Source organism: Mustela putorius, unplaced genomic scaffold (genome assembly GCF_011764305.1).
Source record: "Mustela putorius furo isolate JIRA1106 unplaced genomic scaffold, ASM1176430v1.1 tig00000580_pilon_pilon_pilon, whole genome shotgun sequence".
Classification (NCBI taxonomy): Eukaryota; Metazoa; Chordata; class Mammalia; order Carnivora; family Mustelidae; genus Mustela; species Mustela putorius.
In genome coordinates this window covers 13,500,861-13,522,038 of record NW_025421423.1, presented here as the reverse complement: position 1 = coordinate 13,522,038, position 21,178 = coordinate 13,500,861, and the positions used below count along the sequence as shown (strand labels likewise).

The following is a 21,178-nucleotide window of genomic DNA, read 5'->3' as shown; positions in this document are numbered from 1 at the left end:
CAATTATAGCACACTTTGCAAACCGTGGAAGGGGATTTCTTTCCTTCTTCTTTTAAATGACCACGCCTTTAAAATGGAAACCATTCGGGGAAGTGAGAGTGCCCAGCTCCAAGGAGCTAGCAGCATGTGTCATCGCGCTGATTCAAATCAGACCAGAGGCAGGTTTCTCTTTCTCTTTCAGGCTGATGCCAAAGTCTCCGGCCTTTGCCCTCTATGGCATGTGAGTCTCTGAGTAGGTCCACTGTGGCTGGGCGAAGCCCCAGGAGAGGCTGGTGACGGTTTAGGATCGACAAGGTTCATTAGCCACGAGCTGGGCACATGCCCCTCTGCACCGAGCTCCCGGGAGTGCCCTTGAGAGTTCTGAACCCCAAATTGTTCCCAACACTCACCCTGCCAGACAGACAGGAGCCATGTGCCTTGTCCTTCAGCTCTCAGCGACTGAGCTGTCACCAGAGACATACTCCCACCGTGCCTCTTCACTGTGCCCCGATCTCCCTGGGAAGGCACTGCTCATGCGACACAAGCTTCTTGCTGGTCTTCCTCTACCACTGGACTCTAGACTCCACAAGGGTAAGGCAGTGCCTGCCTTGCACACCGCCAGGTTTCCAGGGCCTAGCCCAGTGCCAGGCACATAGTGGGTACTTGGTAAATGTTTCCAGAATGACAACACCTATGTGAATATGAGCCTTCAAGCAGCTGCCACTGGGGCTACAGCTGGCCACATGCCCCTGGAGCCAGCTTCAAGTCTGATGGCCCCATTCATTCCTGGCTACCTCCCCAGGCAGGTCCGTGAGCCACACCAAGCCTTAATCCTCCACTCCATAAATCAGGGATAATAATACCCACCTCGTAGGGTTATCATGAGACTAAAATTAGACAGCACTCATAAAAACATGCGGCAGACTGGATTTTTCTCCCCAGTTATTTTTTGCCATCCCTCTAAGAGGATTATCCAACCCCCACCGCTGCCAAGAGGCTTCCCTTGCTGCCCTATGGGTGGTTTACGCTCCTACCCGATGGATGTGAGGCTCGGCCATATGACTTGCTTTGGCCAATGGAACACAAGTGACACAGGCCACATCCCAACGTGAACCTCAACAGCACCGAAGGGCTCTGGCCTTTTTCCTCTGATGGGAGAATGCTTGGAGAATGGAGTGTCCCACAGACGGGCTGCTCCTTCTCCGCGAGTCCTGGAAAGAACGCCCTCCAAGCAGAGTGGGCAGCCGGCCTGCATCTGATATAAAGTATGAGCAAGAAGGAAACCCATCCTGGGGCTGCTTGTCACGGCAGCACGATCTAGAGAGAAAGCTGGCTGATACACGGTAGGAGTGGGTAGGCCTCTGAGCAATCAGTGCACACACTGTAGGCCTTCTCCCAGATCACCCAGTGCTTTGGGTTTGTTGGGTTGTGACATTTAATCACCAGCATAAATTCAAGGTGGCATTTTGTGGCATAAAAGGAAGTAGATTTTTTTTTTTTAACTGGGATGCAAGGCTGATGGGACAGCAGTGTCGATAGCCTACAGACCCCATCCAGGATTTCCTTCATGAATTATTCATTCTAGCTCATAGTATTTTGTGTTATTGAGCCTTTTTGCTTATGTTTATCAAGCCATTATCGGAGAGCAGTGCGCTAAGCCCAGCGCTTAATCCTCACAATTGTGCCGTAAGATGGGTGATACAGTAAGGGCACACAGCGCCTGGGGGGACATGAGGTTTGCGAGCCTTCTCCCCACAACACTGTGCCAGAGTCTGCAAAGGTTAGCATCCTCATGGCCCTTCCCATAGATCACCAGTGGGGTCAGACGTCTCCACCTCGGTTTCCCCTTCACCGGGCCTCTAGGCTGGGAGGTACTGACATTATCCACAATTTACAGAAGAGGAAAATGAAGCTTTCAGAAGGAAAAAGCATGCCCAGGGGCATCCAGCCAGTCACAGAAGAGCCTGGATAGGAAGCCAGCCGTATCCCACGTCAGAGCCCCACACCCTGCGTCGGTATCTCCTGTGTTCACCCACACGCCGTGGTACCTTCTGCCTCTGCCTTCAGCCTGAGGAAAACTCAACCTCAGCTGCACAGGCCTTCCATTTAGAGTGACTGTTCAGCCTGTGCCGTAAGGCCGTCCAAAAAATACCCGAGGCTAAGGAGTAGTTTGAGAAAAGTGGTAGTGTGGCCGTTGGGATGGGGCTTTCAAGAACATTCCTCTTCTAACTGACACCTGTATTTGGCCAAAGTGAAGCTTGCTGCCCTTACACTTGCAGGTGGGAATGTGGACCCTGTGAACGTTTATTTATATGCCCTGTGTTAAGTGCCGATGCTATTCAAGTGTTTGGGACGTGGTCCCTGGTCCTTTAGGATTTCCCCCTTAGTAAAGAGACAGATGTGCCAATAATGAACTAGAGGACAAGGCCTTCTAAAGAGGGAGAAGAGAAGGGAAGATGAGTAGATGTGGAGGAGAGAGATGAACTCTGGCCAAACATCGGGGCCAGCTCCAAGGTCTAGGTCACATTCACACCTGGCTTGGTAGAATGAGTCATCTTTCACCAGGTGGGAGCTCAGAAGAGCCTCTTGGAGGAAGAACACGCCCAGAGCAGGTAAAACAGTCCGTACTGGGGCAGTGTACCATGCGGCGGATCATAATGTCTGGAAACATTGGATGGAACCAGATTTCAAAGGGTTGAAATCCCAGCCTATGAAGATCTGGTTCTAAACTCTGAAAATATCTGAATACCTGCCCAGAAAGGGCTCAGATCAGAGAGGCAATTCAAGTCTTTCTTGAAGGTGTGGGAGTCTGGGGACAAAAACCTCCAGTGGCCTGAGGTTGAAAAACATACTCTGGACACTAAGTCGGGTATCAGCTCGGAGGGCAATCAGACCGCCCCTTCTCCTGAAGCTTAGAGTAGGATAAACATGGCTGTCTGAAGCTGAGCATGAGTGACAAGATGGATCCATTCCCTGAACAAATATTTATTGAGCACCTACTATGTGCCAGGTACAATTCCAGGCATCCGGGAAACACCAGGGAATAAAAATCCCTGCTCTCCTGAAGTCTTCATTCTAAGGAAACATTTTTTTTTTAAGATTTTATTTATTTATTTGACAGAGAGAGATCACAAGTATACAGAGAGGCAGACAGAGAGAGAGAGAGAGAGAGAGAGAGAGGGAGGGAAGCAGGCTCCCTGCTGAGCAGAGACTTGATCCCAGGACCCTGAGATCATGACCTGAGCTGAAGGCAGCGGCTTAACCCACTGAGCCACCCAGGCGCCCTCTAAGGAAACATTTTAATAGTATCCAGCACCACTCTGCGATTATTCACTAGTTAGTAACTTGTCTAGTCTCTACAACAACCCCAGGAGATAATGCTATTATAATTGTACAGATGGGTAAACTGAGGCTCAGAGCTATAAACTCATCCTGAGTCGAGGCGATAAGTGGCAGGGCCAGAAAGCACTGGCAGGCAGTGTGCTCCAGAGGCAGGCTCTGGGCCCCTTGCTGTGTCCTGTCTCTCTGTACCAGAAGTAGTTGTATAGGGGGCTGAATTCTAGTTTCTCAGCTCACTAGGAAAGGCTGTCCCTGCTTCCATCTTGTACTTTAACCTCTTTGAAGAGTCTATACTCACTAAGCATCTCATTTTTTGAAAGATTTTATTTCTTTATTTGAAAGAGCAAGACTCATGGGGGGAGGGGAAGAGGGAGAGAGAGAATCTCAAGCAGACTCCCCACTGAGCAGGGAGCCGGATGCGGGTCTTGATCCCAGCACCCTGAGACTATGACCTGACTACGATCCTTTTAGAGGTAAGGAGGCACTCTTTTTCCCTGAGTGTTCTAAAGCCATACTCTGCAAAGTGTGTGCCTCCCCTGTTTATGGCCCTCCACAGTCAGGCACCTGTCTGTGACAAGGTGAGTCTGCAAGTGGGGAGAAATTATTTAGAAACTTTTATAACAATCTGCCGAATCTAATAAAAATGGGCACTTGTAGTCTGTGTTTCTTTTCATTTTTCTAATAATTTCTTTCACTGTACTTCACAAAACTTTCATTCTGGGATGAACTGGAAGTTTAAAAAGAAGAAATTAAATCTGATTCTTTACTAAGATTGTTAGAGAAGCATTGTTCTCAGGGAGTTCAAGTTCAGGGGCTGGGTGGATTGCATCCCTGAGAACAGAGAGACCCTACTGGCAAGGTCCAGGAAACATCTGTGGGGGTGCTTCCTATGTGTCACCCTCCTTTCCATTGCTAGCAGGTGGGTGGATTTTGTGCTCTCTTGCTTGGAGGGAGGGGGGACAGTGGCAGAGCTGCTTTTGGTCAGTGGGCCTTCAGATCTTTTGCAAAAACCAAAATTCATTAAGGAAATTAAGCTGGGCCTCCTGGTGGGGAGGTGGACACTTTCCTCCCAGAGCTGAAGAGGGGAGTGCTCAGCTAGGCTGCCGCTGGCTTGGGGGAGGAGAGTTGTGGGAAGCAATAATGTGGTGTTCTTAGGGAAGCTGGCTCCCAGCCTCTGCCCAGGTCCTCGTCCCCAGACTGTGCTCAGAAGCCACACAAGCTTCCTGAAGGGGCTGTGGGGGGCCACAACAAGGCATCCGAGGACACATCAGGGGGCCCAGCGATGGGGGGGCGTCCCCTCCATCCGCCATGGCTGGCATGGCACCCCCGCACAAGCCTGGGTCAGAGGGAATCCCAAGAAAGACTGAGATTGACTTGCCCACCAGGCTAGCAGCTCTGAACCTCAGAGTCCAGTATCATTTGAGTTAAAGAAAACAAAGAGTCCCTTCTCCATCTTAGGTTTGTGGAGTCATCATTATACCCACTGACTTTGAGACTGAATTTAGGAGTTTCAGTGAATGAGAAAGGCACTGGAGGGTTAGGACAGAGTGGGTGGGGCTTCTCAGGGTGAACAGTCCCAGAGGTGAGCCAACCTAGGGACCCTGTTCTATCCCTGGAGGAGATCCTGAGATCATCTGTGTGCAGACTGAAGGCCTGCCAGGGACAGCGTTTCCTGCCGGGTGAGCGCGGACAGTGACGCACAGCTGCGTGGGTGGCCCTGAACGTCCCTCTGTAGTCCTCGGGGCCTCCCTCCCCGGTTCCCTCATGCCGACTGCACACAGAGGCCCCAGGATCCGGGCCACTGGGAGCCACTCCGCGTGGTAGATGCTGAAGATGGACACAGACCTGGAGGCTCTGTCAAAAACCCACACTCCCTGCCCCCACCCAGGGCACGATCAAAACCTCCAGGCTGCCCAGAAGTCCCCACAGCTGCCTGAGGCTGCTCTGCCTAGAAGTCCCCAGAGAAAACCTTCTGCTCAGAGATCGGGTCACTCTTGCTCTTAGTGGAGACTGTAAACAGGAAATGAGGAGAACTGCTTAGAAAAGAGATAGCATTATAGTCCAAAGAGCCGCTGTTGATTTTTATTTTCTCCAGAAATTCCGGTTTCGGTTTCCAATCAGTGCAAGTCAAGGAGGATTCCCAGCCCCCGCTGGTGCAGGGGCCCGAAGCTGCCCACAGACCAGACCTCTAGGGCCACCAGGGCCTCTGAGCAAACCAGGAGTCCCTTTCTCCGGGGGAGCTACGCCAAAGAGGCTAATTCTGGGGGCGGTTTCCAGAATTTCTGAGTCTCGGTCCTAACCCCTTCCCCATCCATCCATTCATTTACCCAACAACTAGTTATGGGGTCTGTTTGGGTACCAAGCGCTGCGTGGGACTATCGTGCTGGGTCTGTTGCAGAGAAAAGGACCGTGTCCTTGCTTTTGTGAAGTCAGTCTGGTGTTGGACACAGACACCCAACTATTCACACGCCCTCCTGAGTGGAAGGAGGGATCGAGTCCTGCAGGGTTCCTGGGAAGGAACCTCCACTCAGCCCACAGCGTACCTCAAACCCCCAAATCTGAACACAACCAAGCTGGCTGTCCCTGGTGTACTCATTCTCGGTTTTCTGTCCCTGTTGGAGCTTCCTGAAGCACAAGGCCCTGGTGGGTTTACGACATGTCTGCAAAGGTCTGGACCCTTTTCCCTTCAAGACAAGAAGTCGAAGGGCTCCCCCCTCATCTATCGCTTGGCTTTCGTGAAACGCTTCTTCTTCTTCTTTTAAAAAAATACTTGTATATACCCCATTTCAATGTTTGGAAGACAGTTATCTGCCCTCATCACTCAAAATAGTTACTGGCCGCCTGCATGATGTTAGGTCTCAGCAGTGACGACATGAGATACACCAACCCCATCCCCCGTAGCTCTTTTTCAACAACAAACAATTCCTGAGGAGCAGGTACTTTGCTGGGCTTAGTCACGTATGGGGCCTTATTAAACTTTCAGATCTCCAAAGAAGAAAACAGTCTGATAAGATGTGGGAAAAAACGAGACTCAAAGTAAAAGGATGGGCCCAGGAGTTCCTTTGCCCAGAAATGACAGAGTTGGGATTGCAACTCGGATATTTAAAATCTAAGGCCAGAGCAGCCCTTTCTTTTCATTCGGAGGTACCTACTGGGTCACTTTTTTTTTTTTTTTTCATTTCTTTTTTTGGGGTGAGAACTTTTAAGTTCTAGTCTCCTCAGCAACTTTCCAGTATTTAATACAGCCTTGTTAGGTATAATCACAATGTTATGCCTTAAATCTTGACTCACTTCTAACAAATCGAATGTGGTATAAGAATGCTGTGTGACTCTGGAGGCCAGCTCAGAAAGTTCTCGCGGAAAGAGCACGGGTAGATGTCCTGGCTGATGGCCCCAGCTCAGGTCCCAGGGGCACCACCTGCCAGACAAGAAAGTGAGGAAGGCTTCACGGTGAGCTCAGCCCCACACCAGCTGAGGACCCCCGAGTGAGAGACCTGGAGCAGAGCTGAACTGCGAGAGATGATAAGTCTAACAATGATAATGAACTGTTTCGGCTGAAGCTACTAGGTTTGGGTGATTTGCAGTGAAGGATAACCGGAACAGTGCCCCCTTCCGGAAACACTGGTGGGCCTATATTCCTCTGCAGCCTTGCTGAGGTGCCCGAGGTGCCCGGGGTGCCGGGGTGCCCGGCTGACCAGTGGCATCAGACCACCCGGGAGCTTGTCAGCCGAGCAGAGACCTGGGATCCACCACACACCTGCTGAGCCCAATCCCGCACTGTAATAAGACTGCCAAGTGTTTCACATACGGGTGAGGATTTAAGCAGCATTGTTTACTGTATCTTTTTTCAAAGTACAGTTTTTTAAATTCTTTTTTAAGATTTTATTTATTTATTTCGCAGACAGGGAGAGAGAGCTTGCACAAGTGGGAGGAATGGCAAAGGGAGAGGGAGAAGCAGGCTCCCTGCTCAGCAGGGAGCCCAGTGCGGGACTCAATCCCAGAACCCTGGGATCATGACCTGAGCCAAAGGCAGACACTTAACCGACTGAGCCGCCCTGGAGGCCCTAAAGTATAATATTTTAATGCAATGCCTATAAAAATTCAAACACAAAAAATAATGCAACAGACCACAACATACCTTTACCAATCAGATTTAACAGATAACTGCAGAAAGTATATATTCTGTTCCAGATGCTGGTTTAGTTAGTTGACACATACCAAATCATTTAACTTGATGACAGCCTCGCGAGAGAGCCACTATGATAGCCCTGACCTCTGTATGTCATAGATGAGGAGGTTGAGGACAGAAAGACTAGGTCATATTCTCAAGGGCACACAACTCACAAGCAGCAGAGCTGCTATCTGAACGTGGGGACCTGGCTCAGGGGCTTAATTACTCTTTTTCTGGCCACTTAACACTCTGCCACCTCTTTCCCTCCCCCCACATCGTTTATCAAATCTCCCTTGAAACTGACCTCCAGGTCGTCCCTTCCTCTCCTCCCCACGACCGCCATCTGAGTGTACCTAGGGCTCCTCCAAAAGCACCCGGCTGGCTTCCACCTCTTCCGCGGCACCTCCCCATCCGTTTCCTGCAGCACCTCGATGAATCTGCCCGCAAACACGGCGCCCACCATCCTCCCTGCCCAAACACCTTTGCTGCCTCTGCTCAGCCTGGCAGCCCACCAGGTCGCCCTGGCAACGTAGTCCCGCCTCCAGTCTGCAACAGGAACCGGAACAGAGCACACAGCACCACCGGGCCTCCATGACGGCCCACTTCCGGTTTGCTTACGCATTTCCTGCTGCTTGGATTTGCCTCTTTTCTTGCCTGGTCTCCTGGTCCTACCAAACCGTGGTTCAGGTGCCGCTCTTTGGCTATTGGTGGTTTAAAGGATGAACTCCTATCCCTGAACACCTAGTAGCATCTTGATTCTCCTTTCAGCTTTTTTCTTCTTCATGGCCACATACTGCAGGAGGCATTTACTTTTTATTGGGCTCCTAAATATATAACTTAAGCGTACAATTTTCACCATTTTTAAGTATATGATTCAGCGGCATGAAGTACATTGACAACGTTGTACAACCATCACCATACCCAGTTCCAGAACTTTTTTGTCAGCCCCAAACTGAAACTCTGTGCCCATTAAACACTCACCCCCTATTTCTCCCTTGCCCTCTGCTCCCGGTAACCTCTATTCGACTTTGTGTCTCTCTGAATTTGACAAGTCTCGTTACCTCATATCATGGAATCATACAGTATTTGTCCTCTCTGGCTTATATAACTTAGCGTGATTTTTCAAGGTCCATCCATGTGGTTGCTTATATCAGAATTTCATTCCTTTTTGAGGCCGAATAATATTCCATTATATGGGTAGACCCCATTTTGTTTATTCACCTGTCAATGGACACAGCTGGCTACTGGAAATAATGCTATTATGAACACTGGTCTACTGTTAAAGTCCCTGCTTTCAACTCTTTTATGCATGAAGCATTAAAAAAAATCTATTCTCAGAGCAAATCTGCGGTAGGGATTGTTAGTTCTACTTCATAGATGAAGAAAATTAAGGCTCATGGAAGTTAATTCACTTGTCCAAGGCCACATGTCTGGGACTTAAATATTGTTTTCCTGAGGATTTTGATTTCACTAATAAATGCTGGTTCTAGATGAGATGAGAATCTAATTTATTGAGGATTCCATAACTGTAGGTGCTATGTGTGATCTCTGTTCATTCTGAAGGTAATGACAATAGTCAGAAACAGGTGGGAAAATGACATCCTGCATCCAGCAAAGGTAAACTAGAAAAGGCTTCTCTTCCAGCATGAATCTGGAACCTAAGCCTTCTGATGAGTCAATGAGGCCCTGAACATACCCTTGCCATGAGGACTGATTCTGCAGCACTGGGGGAAACCTCTGTGGTGTACCTTATTTGCCCTAGTCAGGAGAAATTTTTTTTTTTTTTTTTAAAGGAGGAAGTTTATTTTTTTTTTAAAGATTTTATTTATTTTATTTGACAGACAGAGATCACAAGTAGGCAGAGAGGCAGGCAGAGAGAGAGAGAGAGAGGAGGAAGCAGGCTCCCTGCTGAGCAGAGAGCCCGACGCGGGACTCGATCCCAGGACCCTGAGATCATGACCTGAGCCGAAGGCAGCAGCTTAACCCACTGAGCCACCCAGGCGCCCCAGGAGAAATTTTTGATTTATGGTTGAGGAATAGAAATAGCTGGACAGTTTGCCTCCAGAAGCAAAGTTGTCCTCAGGTCCAATGCCCCTGGTTCTCAGATGGCTCGGGTATAGTTAGATCTCAGTATGATGGGACCTGATGTTTAGGTGGTAGATGACGGCCAATCTTCTAGGCCTGAGGGGTTTCCTGGGATGCAAGCTTTCAGAACTAAAACCAAGAAAGTCCCAGGCAAACAAGGATTGGCCACCTTGACCTAACGATCATTGTGCAAGAAAAAAATTTCCTCTTGTTCTGTCCCTTCCTTTCTTGTTCCCACTCGTTTAGACCTAGGACACCCCCCCACACACACACCCCAACTGGACTTCCTGATTCATTTTCTGTCTACAGCAGCCCCCCAGACACACTGTGCACTGATCAAAAGTCTTCAATTTTTTTCAGCACAAATTGCTCAAAGCAAGTGCCACACTCCCAGGCCTGTAAGGACCAGACAGGTTATGTCAATGGTGTAACGTCATAAGAACTGATGGGGACTGCAGCCAGTTCCTACTTTAAACTACCAATAGTCAAGGAGCAGGATTTGAGGCAGGGTTTGGGGCTTAGAGCAAGTATACAAATGGAAGCCACATAAATGTGTGTCAATATTTAAAAGTTGGAAATCAAGAACTAAATTATTAAATAAACTCTCTTACCTCCCCCTAAGTTGGCAAATATATTTCCTGCTGACTCAGAAGGCCCTGTTCAAACTGTGTACCTGCATTCCTTGGAGCCCCAGGTTGAGACCAGGTGTATAAAACAAGGTCCTCTGACCTGTTACCCACATTCCTTCTCTTATGGCTTCTGGCTCTGTCCTGCATCCCCAGTGGCCTTGAAGTCCACAGTGGACACTCCAGGCTACACTTCAGAGTTACAATCTGCCTGTTACAATCTGCTCCCCCTTGGTAGACCCCTCAGTGTGTCCCCACCCTTGGAAGGCCAGACCTAGGGAAGAGACTCATATAACTTCTGGAGGAGAGCCTGGGCCATTTAGGCAGAGAATTCTGAGTCCTGGCCTCTGGAGCAGGAGAGGGGTACAGGTTCTGAGGGGTCAAGTCCCCTTGAAGCCAAAGACTTCTCTTGATATGGAAAAGGGTATAGTCAGAGCAAGGCTCTACTAGTCCAGGGCTCAGGAGAGGGGCTCCTCTTGCTTGGGTCTAAAGATGGTACTGATTAGGCCTGCAGGAAAGCAGGTGTCCCATCTAAAGGAGGCAGCTGAACACAACTGCAGCTAATTCCTGCTTCCTAAGAATGTGGGCCCGAGTGTGACTAAATACTTTGCTTTTTCAAGAGAAGATAAAACTGTGGAATGTTTAATAAATTCACATTAAAACCAAGCCTCCCCCACTGCAAAAATACCCTGTGTGAGTCAATACAGTAAAGGCCAAGCACAGTACATCCACCAATATGTCCTTGAACTTTCAGTAACTTCTTCCTTGAGGAACACCCTGTCCCTCTACATCCTGGCCTCAAGCCACTTCTTGCCCTCCATGACCTCAGTTCCTTCAGTCTCCTCCTGTTCTTCAAAATTAGATGAGCAGACACAGCCTGAGCTTCCCACTTCAGGCCCTTGGCTTTAATCAATGAGTTCCTTCTGTTTGGAATGCTCTCCCCCGGGTCTCATTCTTGCTTACTGACAGCCACACTCATTCTTCAAGAAAAAGTGCAAGTCCACCTCCTTCAGGATGCCTGCTCTGGTGATACCTGAAATTCTGGACCTAGGGTCAGGAGACCTGAGTATTAATCCTGGCTCTACAATTTTACACAAGTCACAAGTATTCTGAGCCTCATTAGGGAAAATGAGCTGATATTTCCATTGACCTTGAAGAGCTACATCTTGTGAAAGTCAAATTAGATAATATATGTTATAAAAATCTAGTACAGTTCAGGGCATTTAATCATTACTCAGTAAATGCTAGTAGACTAGGAAAGTGAATTTGAATATCTAACTTAAGTTAGCAAATTATTTTGTAAAGTAATAGACAATATATATTTGAGGCTTTGTGGGCCTCATGGTTTCTTTCCTGACAACTGAACAGAGCACCCTGGACTATAGGTAAACAAGTGGGCATAACTGTGTCTCAATAAAACTTTATTACAAAAACAGGCAGACAGTCATATTTGCCCCAAGGATGATAGTTACCGACTCCCTCTTCATACCATTCTCAGAGCTGGCTCTGTGGCTCTCAAGGCTGCTGTTACTGTTCCTACTAATAGCTAATACTTTAATTCACCGACACTCCCTAGGCAGTGTCCAAAACACTTTATAAGAGATTTAACCTTCATTACTACTTCATACAGGAAGAAACTGAGGTGCCAAGAAGTGACCATTAGACTTGAGAACTTGAACTCTGAATCATTTGTGTACATGGGTTTAGGCCTTGGGCAGCATCTGCACAGTCTTATGAGTATTGCTTTCTTTCTTTCTTTTCCTTTTTCTTCTTCTTCTTTTTTTTTTTTTTTAGTTTATTTTATGTATTTTAGAGAGAGAGAGCTTGAGTGGAAGGAAGGGTAAAGGGAGAGGGAGAGAGAGAATCCTCAAGCCAGCTCCCCTTTGAGCAGGGAGCTTGATCCCAGTAGCCTGAGATCATGACCTAAGCCGAAACCAAGAATCAGCCACTTAACCCACTGAGCCACTCATGCGCTCCATCTTGTGGGTATTTCTTGGTTGTTGTTGGATGAATGTGCATTTGCAAAGGACCTTGTCACCCTCCACCCTCCCTCCCATGCATTGGTGGTAATTATAACTACAGAGCCCAGGCAACAGTGAACCTCCTCCATCAACAACCAAGGACAGCAGGCAAATGACATGGGCCAAGAGCCATGCATGTCCTTTCTGAGTCTGTATCTGGCTAGTAAGTACTGAGTTTGATAGTGTTCTGCTTTCTTTCTTTAACTCTTCCTCTTCGTCACATGCCCATAGGAATATGAAGCCAACCGTAAGTGGCAAAGAAAAAAGGAAATGATTTGATGTGATGGTCAACTGTCCCATAACACTCTGTCTGATCCTTCATAATGGTTAGTTTGAATAAAGAGCCATATTTGTGCCCTGAGCACTGCTCTGCATCATGGGAACTGTCAAAGGATCAATCAAAGGAAGGATTGGTCTCAGGTGTGGAGGTGGCTGACGAAGCAGAGATGCCCATCTGCGTGCCGGAGGTAGCGTGATCATGAGCTCTATCATCCAAACTGGAACACTGTTGACAGTTAGGCTGGGAAAACATGGGCAAACATGGACATAAGGGTCACCTGGGTCAGAGAAACCTTTCTAAGCAGCCACTGGAAAGCCTCTTGTGCCTAAGCAGTACTGTTCTGCCTTAGAGAGAAGAGCAACTGGCCCCTTTCATTCCAGTCCATGATTGTAGCTACAACACCATGCAACATTCCTCCTATACCATGTGTTTAGACTACACCAACCTAGATTTAACTGGAAAAAATCAAGAATAGGTCCTGTCCTGAAAGTATGCCTTGGTTACTGGTGCTGAGGAATTAAAGTCAGTTTCCTGGAGTTAAAAACTGGGTCTTGCAATTTGACATACTATGGCAAGTTTAATATAGGGTTAGGTTTATGAAGTAAGTGTCTGATTGATTTTTAGCTATGTGTTCCCAAGAACTTATCTACTGCCTGAGCAGGTACATGCCTGAGCATGTACAGTGTGCATGCTGTGCACTGCACAATTCTAAGGGCACCATTCACATCATACTTTATGTGAATGGAGCCCTCTAGGATTCTGCAGTGTGCAACCTGACAATCATACATGGTAGCCTTGGATGGAACACTTTAGTCCCATTCCCCATCAGCCAGAACTGGAATACTTCAGTAGTCTAATCCTTAAATAGCTGGTCACCCTCAGTGTGGTGTCTGTTTGCCTACTCACTTCCAAAAAGTAGTGAGCACGTACCTACCCATAATCTCATCCTATGAGGCACACAAAAAAAATGTTTTAACAACATGCTCTGCTACTTAACTTTCCTGGCACCCACTGATAGAAGTTTAACCCTTCCTCTGGCCTGACAAGAGAAGATCATGGCTCTCAGTACAACATCAATACCTTCTTTTGGTATTGGAGGGAAACACTAAAACTATAATTCTTTTTTTGTGGGGAGGGTGGGCAAGGACCCTTGTCCCAATTTTCCCTCTGAGTCTTGGGAGCCAAGAGGTGGCATTAAACCTTGATTATGGTTTTTGACTCAGAGTCTGGGTAAAGTTAACTAAGCTGTTTCTGATCCATTTCTGGAACTAGAAAATGAGTCTTTCTAATTTTCTGAGTTTCATCATAGGAACACAGAGAACCCATGTAAACTCTTAGCCACAAATAAGGGGAGCAGGAGGACAGAGGAGGCTGATAGCAATGGAACTGAGACAGACATGGGGGAGTGTAAGACGAAGATGTTTGAGCTTGGCCAAGCTGATTATGACTTCACAAAATGTGGAGAGGAAAGGGGCTATTCGAGATGTGTACCAGACAGCATGAGCAATGCTGGGGGTGAATGTGGCCAGTGAGGGGCAGGGCTGGGCTCCTGAATTGGAAAGGAGACTTTATGTTAGGAACCAGTAGGAATTCACCTGTGGAGGAAAGGGGAGATGGAGAAGGTGTTACATTTTAGGAAATTCTGACTTTCAGAGAGCAAAGTCTGATCTTAATTCTGGAAGGAATGAATAAAGCATCAACTCTCTGTTCTTATGAAGTCGGGCAGTGCCTTGATGATGACTTGATGGATGCTTCTATAATTGCTATATAGGGGTCTTGGTCTCAGGAAATGACCTGAGAATTCCCGTTTCTCCTCCCAACATTCAGCTGGGGGAATTTTCTCCTGAAAGAGGAAAAGACCTGGACCAAACTATCCTCAGCTGAACTTCAGTCAACTAACCCCATTCAGCTGGGAGGTTCTGTGACTGGCATTTTATCTACTGCTTCTAAAGCTCTTTGCATCAACACAAACACACTTATGCTTAGTTAGCGGTCGGTGGCATACTGCATAGCATACAGACTAAGTGTCCCCAAAGAGAGCTTTGAAGGAGCAGAATGGATTTATTCCTCTCAGATCCAGTTACGCTGGACATCAAGCTAAGGGGCCCAAGGGAAGGAGGCTGTATTTTGCCCAAATCATCCACTGTCTGGGGGAGAGAAGCATTGCCATTCTGTGGGTCAAATATTTAAGGTTCTTTTGGAGAAACCATCTAGAATAGATGAGTAGTGGTGTGTGTCTGCCACACTCACTTCCCATGAGCCTCTAGGTGGGTATTTACCTACTCTCCAAGACTCTCAGCGTCAGAAAAGAGTAGGGCATGAAGATGTTAGGCTTTAGCTCCTAATAAGGCCAGCTGGTTTTAAAAAAGGAATCCAAACTCTTGTTTTCAACCATTGAGGACTGGAAGTCTTGGAAAATCAGGTGTTCCCCCACTAGATTTTACACAGAAGAAAATGACCACCAGATTTCCACTGGGTTGGAAAGACCCTGAACGAACGCAGTGATGAGGGATTTTGCCCAGGGCCTTCTCAGAGTCAGGCCAGAGTCACAACAGACGGCTGATGTTTTCATTTTGAAAGGCCAGAGATATCTGGAACTTTTAGAAAAACACCCCTCAGTTTGATGTATTTTTCTATTCTTTTTTCTTTTTCCCTCCTTTCCTTTCCTTCTTCCTTCCATCTCAATGATAAAGAAAGAGTCTTGATATTAACATCCACCGGGAAGGTCACCCCAAACTGCCTTAACAGCCATCTGGTAAAATTACTCATTTTTAAGGATGAGAAAGTTGGGGCCAAAAGAGGGAAAAGGAGTCTTCTAAGTCACACAATCAATGGCAGAACAAGGACAAAGTCCAGGCCATGGGTCCCTTCACACGAAAAAACGCTGATTTGATAATTTAATGGGGTTTTTTGTTTGCTTTCAAAACAGATCCAAGAAATTAAAATTCAGTGGTTTGGTTGATAAAGAAGTATCATGTCCCCACATTTTACAAAGTGAATTGCTCAAACAAAGGAAAGAGAAATACCCATTCAGAAATCTATGCTAGTTTGAGTCCTCTGGTTTTGTCTTATTTTTCTCTTTACCTGATTTCCCTCTCTATTCTTTGCTGCTGTGTCTTTTCCTATAAACTGCCTCAAACAGGTTCCTTTTTTAAGGGGAACAAAGGGGGAAAGGGAAAGCAGAAAGAAAAGTTTTTAGACTATTCCTAATAGAAGCCCTACAAAGTAAGTATTAACCTCGTTTTACAGAAGAGGAGACTGACTTTTGGTGAATTGAAATCAATTGTTCAAGATTACCCAGCTGGCCAATGACAGACCCAGAGTTTGACTTTCGTCCTGCTTCCAAAGCCTCCCTTTCTTCTTGGTTTTGCAAGTTGAGACAAGGATTCCAGCCTGGACCTCTCCTCTGGACCACTCCTGCCCACCCTGGGCTCCTCTACGCTGTTGTTTCCAACCAAGCAGCCCCCATTAGAACCACTTGGGGCCATTTAATAAATATCCCAGGCCTCGCCTACACCAATTATATCAGGATCTCTGGGCGGGGCCATAGTATGATCCTATTTTTAAAGAACTGTCCCAGACTGTAATGTGCAGCACGCAGGAAAGAAGAAGCAGAGACCTCCAGCATGGCACTTGGTGGGAGAACTCCCAGGCTCTTTGAGAAGCCCAACTAAACCCTACAGGTGGGAATGCATCTCACATGGACAACAGGCTCATTCAGCAGAAGAGGCTAGAGAAGAGAGACTAGACTGAAGAGAGAGGAAAAGGGAAGAGATGAGAAAAGAAGAAGGTGAGATGTCCCGCAAGTTGAGATGGTTCTTCTTCCATTAAGATCTGCTTCATCTCTAGGCCCCAGAATTTTACAGTTTGCATCGACTAAATCCCTGACTCTTCGAGAATTAACCAAGAAGTCGTCCTGCCCAGACGAGCCAGCCCATCAGTTCCCCCTCTATCTGGATACACGCATCTGATTCTGTAACTTTACCCAAATGAGGGAGAAGGAGCCCAATTAGACCTGGCCTCCGTCAGTGAAAAACTGCTTACGCCAGAGACAGCTCGAGCTGGAACAGATGTTACTTTTGTTTGTTTAAATGATGGAGAGCCTTATGGAGACTTGAAGTTTGCTGCGGTTGTATTCAATTCATTCCTCATGCAAGGCGCAGCGGGACAGGCACCTGGGGCGGCAGAAAGAATCGGAAGTCCCCCCCACCACCCCGCCCCGACCTGGGTGTGAATACCAGTTCTGTGCCTCCGCTCTCCCTCCCCGCAGCCTTAGCAAGCCACTTTGTATTCCTCACACTAATCTTCAAAGTGGAGAACTGGGATTTTTTTAAGGGAATACAACAGGGTAAGAAGTGTTTCCAAAACTTGAGGGCTAACTGGACACGGTACGTAACACTGAGTCACGGAGTGAGAGAGTTATTCTCATGCTCGTTCTCTTTCAATCCATCGGGTTATATGAAAGAGAAGGAGGTTGATTTCTGACAGCTTTCCAGCCGGGCCATTCCCTCCTCTGACAATGAGAGAACTGGTCTCAGGTAACTGCACGAGGAGGCAACAGTAGGAAGCTTGGAATTAATAATGTTGATTCACTTTTATTTTGACAGTTATTTTTCCTTAAGTTTATATATATATATTTTTTAGTAATCTCTACACCCAGTGTGGGCCTCGAACTCATGACCTCAAGATCAAGAGTCACATGCTATTCTGCTTGACCTAGTTGGGCGCTCTTAGTTACTTTTTATGGCATGTGCTACCTATTTAAGGCAGGGCTACAAAGCTACATTTTAAGTCTATTTAAGTCAAAGACATGGGTAAAAAAAAAAAAAACAAATAATGGTCCACAGGTGATATACATACAGGATAAAAATAACTAACGCGGCGTCCCCAAGTCAAAAGTTTAGGAAAAACCAAGTTTAAGGTATGTGATGGAATCTCACACGGAGTCTCTGAGTGTAGCTAGGATTTGGGAAGAATTCAGGTAAAGAGGAAACAAGCGAACCTGTTTATGGACTCTGGTTTGAAACCACTCTTTAAGACATGGGATTGGAGACTGCGTATACTGACAGTATGGACGGGACACATCACACCAGCCCTGGACATCATCTCATTTCAAAGTTCCCCTCCAGGCTGACCCACAACCCTGACCTGAAAGAGTAGGTCCACTGCTCATATTTTTAATTCTCAGTGATTTGGGAATGAAAAGAAAGCGAGGAAATACAATTATCATCTTAAATGTGATTAGCCTCCAGTTAAGATTTAAAAAAGAAAAGAAAACACTAGATCACACTAATTTTTGATGACAAGCCAAGGGAGGGAAGGTCCCCCCATTTCCTCTGTTCTCTGAATTGTCAAACTTCTTACTGATTGCTTTTCTTAATAAGATAAGGGAGTAAACATTAGAGAACATTTCTAGTCCTTGACCATATAACCTCAGGAACATGACTAAAGATCATGAATTAGGAGAGGAGAAAAGACCACATTTAAATTTAAGGACGGGTAGGATTTGCCTCATATTCTCCCTAAGAAGAGATGTGAAGCTCCCAGTACTATTCAACTGTTGATTACAAAGTTTTTGTTTATTTTTTCCGGGAATGAAACTTTATACCAAAAAGCGTATGATACCACAATGTTCTTCAAACATTACGTTTTCATTTAACCTAAGGAAGACAGAGTAGGATAATCCATACACTATCCATTGTTGTAGGAAAAGGACTTTTTTTTCTCTTGAGTTGTAAATGAACTCACCAGCCTTGTCCATCATAATACAAGTAAGTGGGTTCCCCTGTCAAAAAGCAAAAGCACCAACTACTGAGGTTGGTTTCCTGCCCAGAGCCTGTTCAAATTTTTAAATGCTTCTATCAGAGCCAAATCTGAACACAGTACAAACTCTTGTGCTTGCAAAAGAGTTCAGGAGATCATCCCGAGCTCTGGCTCAGCTGTTACCTTGCAAAGGGTAAGTCTCACCTCCCACCTGGGACTCATTTGACCCAACCATAAAACGAGTGGATTATGGTAGATTAAGGATGTCAACAGGGGCCAGACAGGTGACATAAAGAAAGGAAGCTGACCAGGATTGAGGTAATAGGAAGCAGTGGTGATGATGGTGAATGAGAGCATGGATCCTCTAATGGGGGCAGCCGCGCCCATCAGCTCCAGGCAATTGTTAGCTGGGAAAACAATCGAAGGAGAGCACAAGCCTCTTATCCTCGCTGCTTCTCTAACCTTTAATTTATTCCCTTTTAACATGCTTTTCCTCCCTGACCTTCCCGCCACCCCCAACCCCAATCTTACCAGAGTCTCCTAGACTTAAACCCTCTGGACCAAGTTTCTCAGGGATGCCCAAGCCACCCTTTGGTCCTCTTGGCACTGGCCTTCAGTCCTACCCTGGGAGCTGGAGCCTGAGTAACCTGGGACATCTTGCTTCAGTTTGTGTGATTCTTTCCCACGGGCTTGATTTTGCCCTAAGTAGTTGGACACCACTCTGTGGCCTTCCAGAGAGTAAGGCTGTCCAACACCAAGGCATGGGGCTCCGTGTATGGAGCTCTTTGCACACCCACACAGCTTGGAGCCTGGTGCCTTCCAGTGCTTCCAGGAGGAGGCATCAGAGAAAGACACCCTGAGTTTAAACGGCCTGACACCCTTCTCCAGGGAAGACTTGCAAGCCTGAGCCACGGGGCTGGTGTATACTTATTTACTGTGTAAGCAAGAGTAGAAGAATGTCTACTGTATAGTGGAAACTTGAACAGAATAAATAATAGCTTTGAAACATTAAAAAAAAAAAAAAGAGGCTCTAAAATCTAGAGAAGCTAGAAATCCGTACTTTCAAAATGAGAATTCTCTTAATATTTTTGGCAATAAATTGAAAACTGTTTGAAAGCACTATGCAGGCAAAATTTATATAGCTGTAGACCATATTCAGTCTTGTACAGAAATAATATACAGAAATCTTGTGATTTCTGTACTTGATGATCTCTTTCAGATCTGGTAGCCTGAGCCCCTAAATAGCACATCTTTGCTTTTGTGCGTTGTCCATAAGCAGAGGATTTGATACCACGTAAGAAAAGCAGGAGAGGAGCTGGGGTGCTGGGGAGGTAGTGGTGCTGCGGATGGGTGACCCAGCCTAGATCCAAAGGCAGGTGCCTAACGCCAGCAAGGTTCCTCTTCGCTGTTTGCGACACGGGTGATTTAATAATTGTAATAGCAATCCTATCATCATCATCAACAACAAAATTACCTTCGCTTACTTGGAGATGGACACAGCACTCTTAGAATTTACAGAGTTGTCTGGGCAATTTTGTTAATCCTTTTCCTAAATGGGGATGCAAAAACAGTCAAGCGGTAATGAAGAGAGAAGAGAAGAGCGGGCGATTTCACCCTCTGCTTTTCTTCTGGGATGGAAGCCTGCAAAGACTCCTCCCAGCCTGCAGAGGGCAGTGATATTACAGAGCGTTTGCCTGAGTACGAAGAGGTGCAAAAAGGAACTGGTGCCATTTTGTGGGGCTTTTTTATTTGCATCCATGGCTCCATCCTCCACATCTTTCCTATGTCCAACCTTAGCTGTAACCTCACATCACTTTCATGACATAGAGACCTCTGTGTAGAAGTAAGTTAGAGCTGGGCTTAAAACTTGTCCCTCCCGCTCCCACCCCCACCCCAATCTGTAGCCCCGCTAGGTTGGGCGAAGTGTTTACTATCTTAGTAACTCAGTTTCCTCAAGTATAAAGGAGAACAATAGCAATGTCTACCTCATCGGGTCGATGTAAGATCATAGGAAATCCTACACACCCAAGGGAAATGCCTAGTTCTGCATTAGTCTCGCTGAACCATGTTCCTTTCGAAGTTCTTACTTTCTTATCTAAATTCCTCCTGCTGTATTTGGAGTTCTGGTCATATTTTGCCCTCTCTGATGGAAAATGATCCCTGGAATAGAATGATCAGTTTAAAGTCTATGGAACTGTCAGCATTCAGCCCTACTGACCTCCAAAATATCAATTTCATTTGGTTCCATGTAATACAAAAGTAGTCCCAACTCCAAAGAAGGGAAAAGTGGCTTCCATTTTTCTGCTGGTTCTGAAACATACTGGAACAGCCTGTACTCTTTACATCTGGGAAAGGGGAACCCTTCAGTAGCAGGACAAACACTTTCCCATCACATGTAAGATAACATTTGTTATCTACTTCTCGCTTACCAACCGCTTTGTGTACATATCATTTCCTTCAACTCCACAACGACACTGGCCGTGGATAGAAACACACAGCTCCTGGTGTGTCACTGTTAGTGTGCCCTGGCTTATGGGATGTGTAACGTGCCATTGCGGTTCCCCATATGTGCGTGCACACACTAAAGAGTATTTCAGTGAACGGAGAGGTAATATAAAGAAAGCCCTGAGTTCACGGCATAGGACGGCTCAGACCAAATGTAGTTCCACAGACATTTGGATCAAATGCTTGAGATACTTAGGGACCACCCAGTTCCTTGTTGCCGACAAGGGTAAGATGTCCTAATACTTCCTCAACTCTCTGTTGGTTGAGAGTTATTCATTTCAGCTTGGCACTTTGCGCTGTCTACAAGGCACCATTCATGCTTCGAACTTGCAAGATAATGTCCATGCATAAAGACATGAAAAAAAAAAATCCACTACGGAACCCAAACAGATGAGAGCCCCCCGACTGA

The 21,178-nt window shown here is 46.5% G+C and overlaps 1 protein-coding gene across 3 annotated transcripts in view; it reads right to left on the bottom strand.

Annotated features, from left to right (window-relative positions):
* PALM2AKAP2 (PALM2 and AKAP2 fusion) overlaps nucleotides 1-21,178 on the bottom strand; it is a 446,433-nt gene that overhangs the window by 161,706 nt on the left and 263,549 nt on the right. The window lies entirely within an intron of this gene.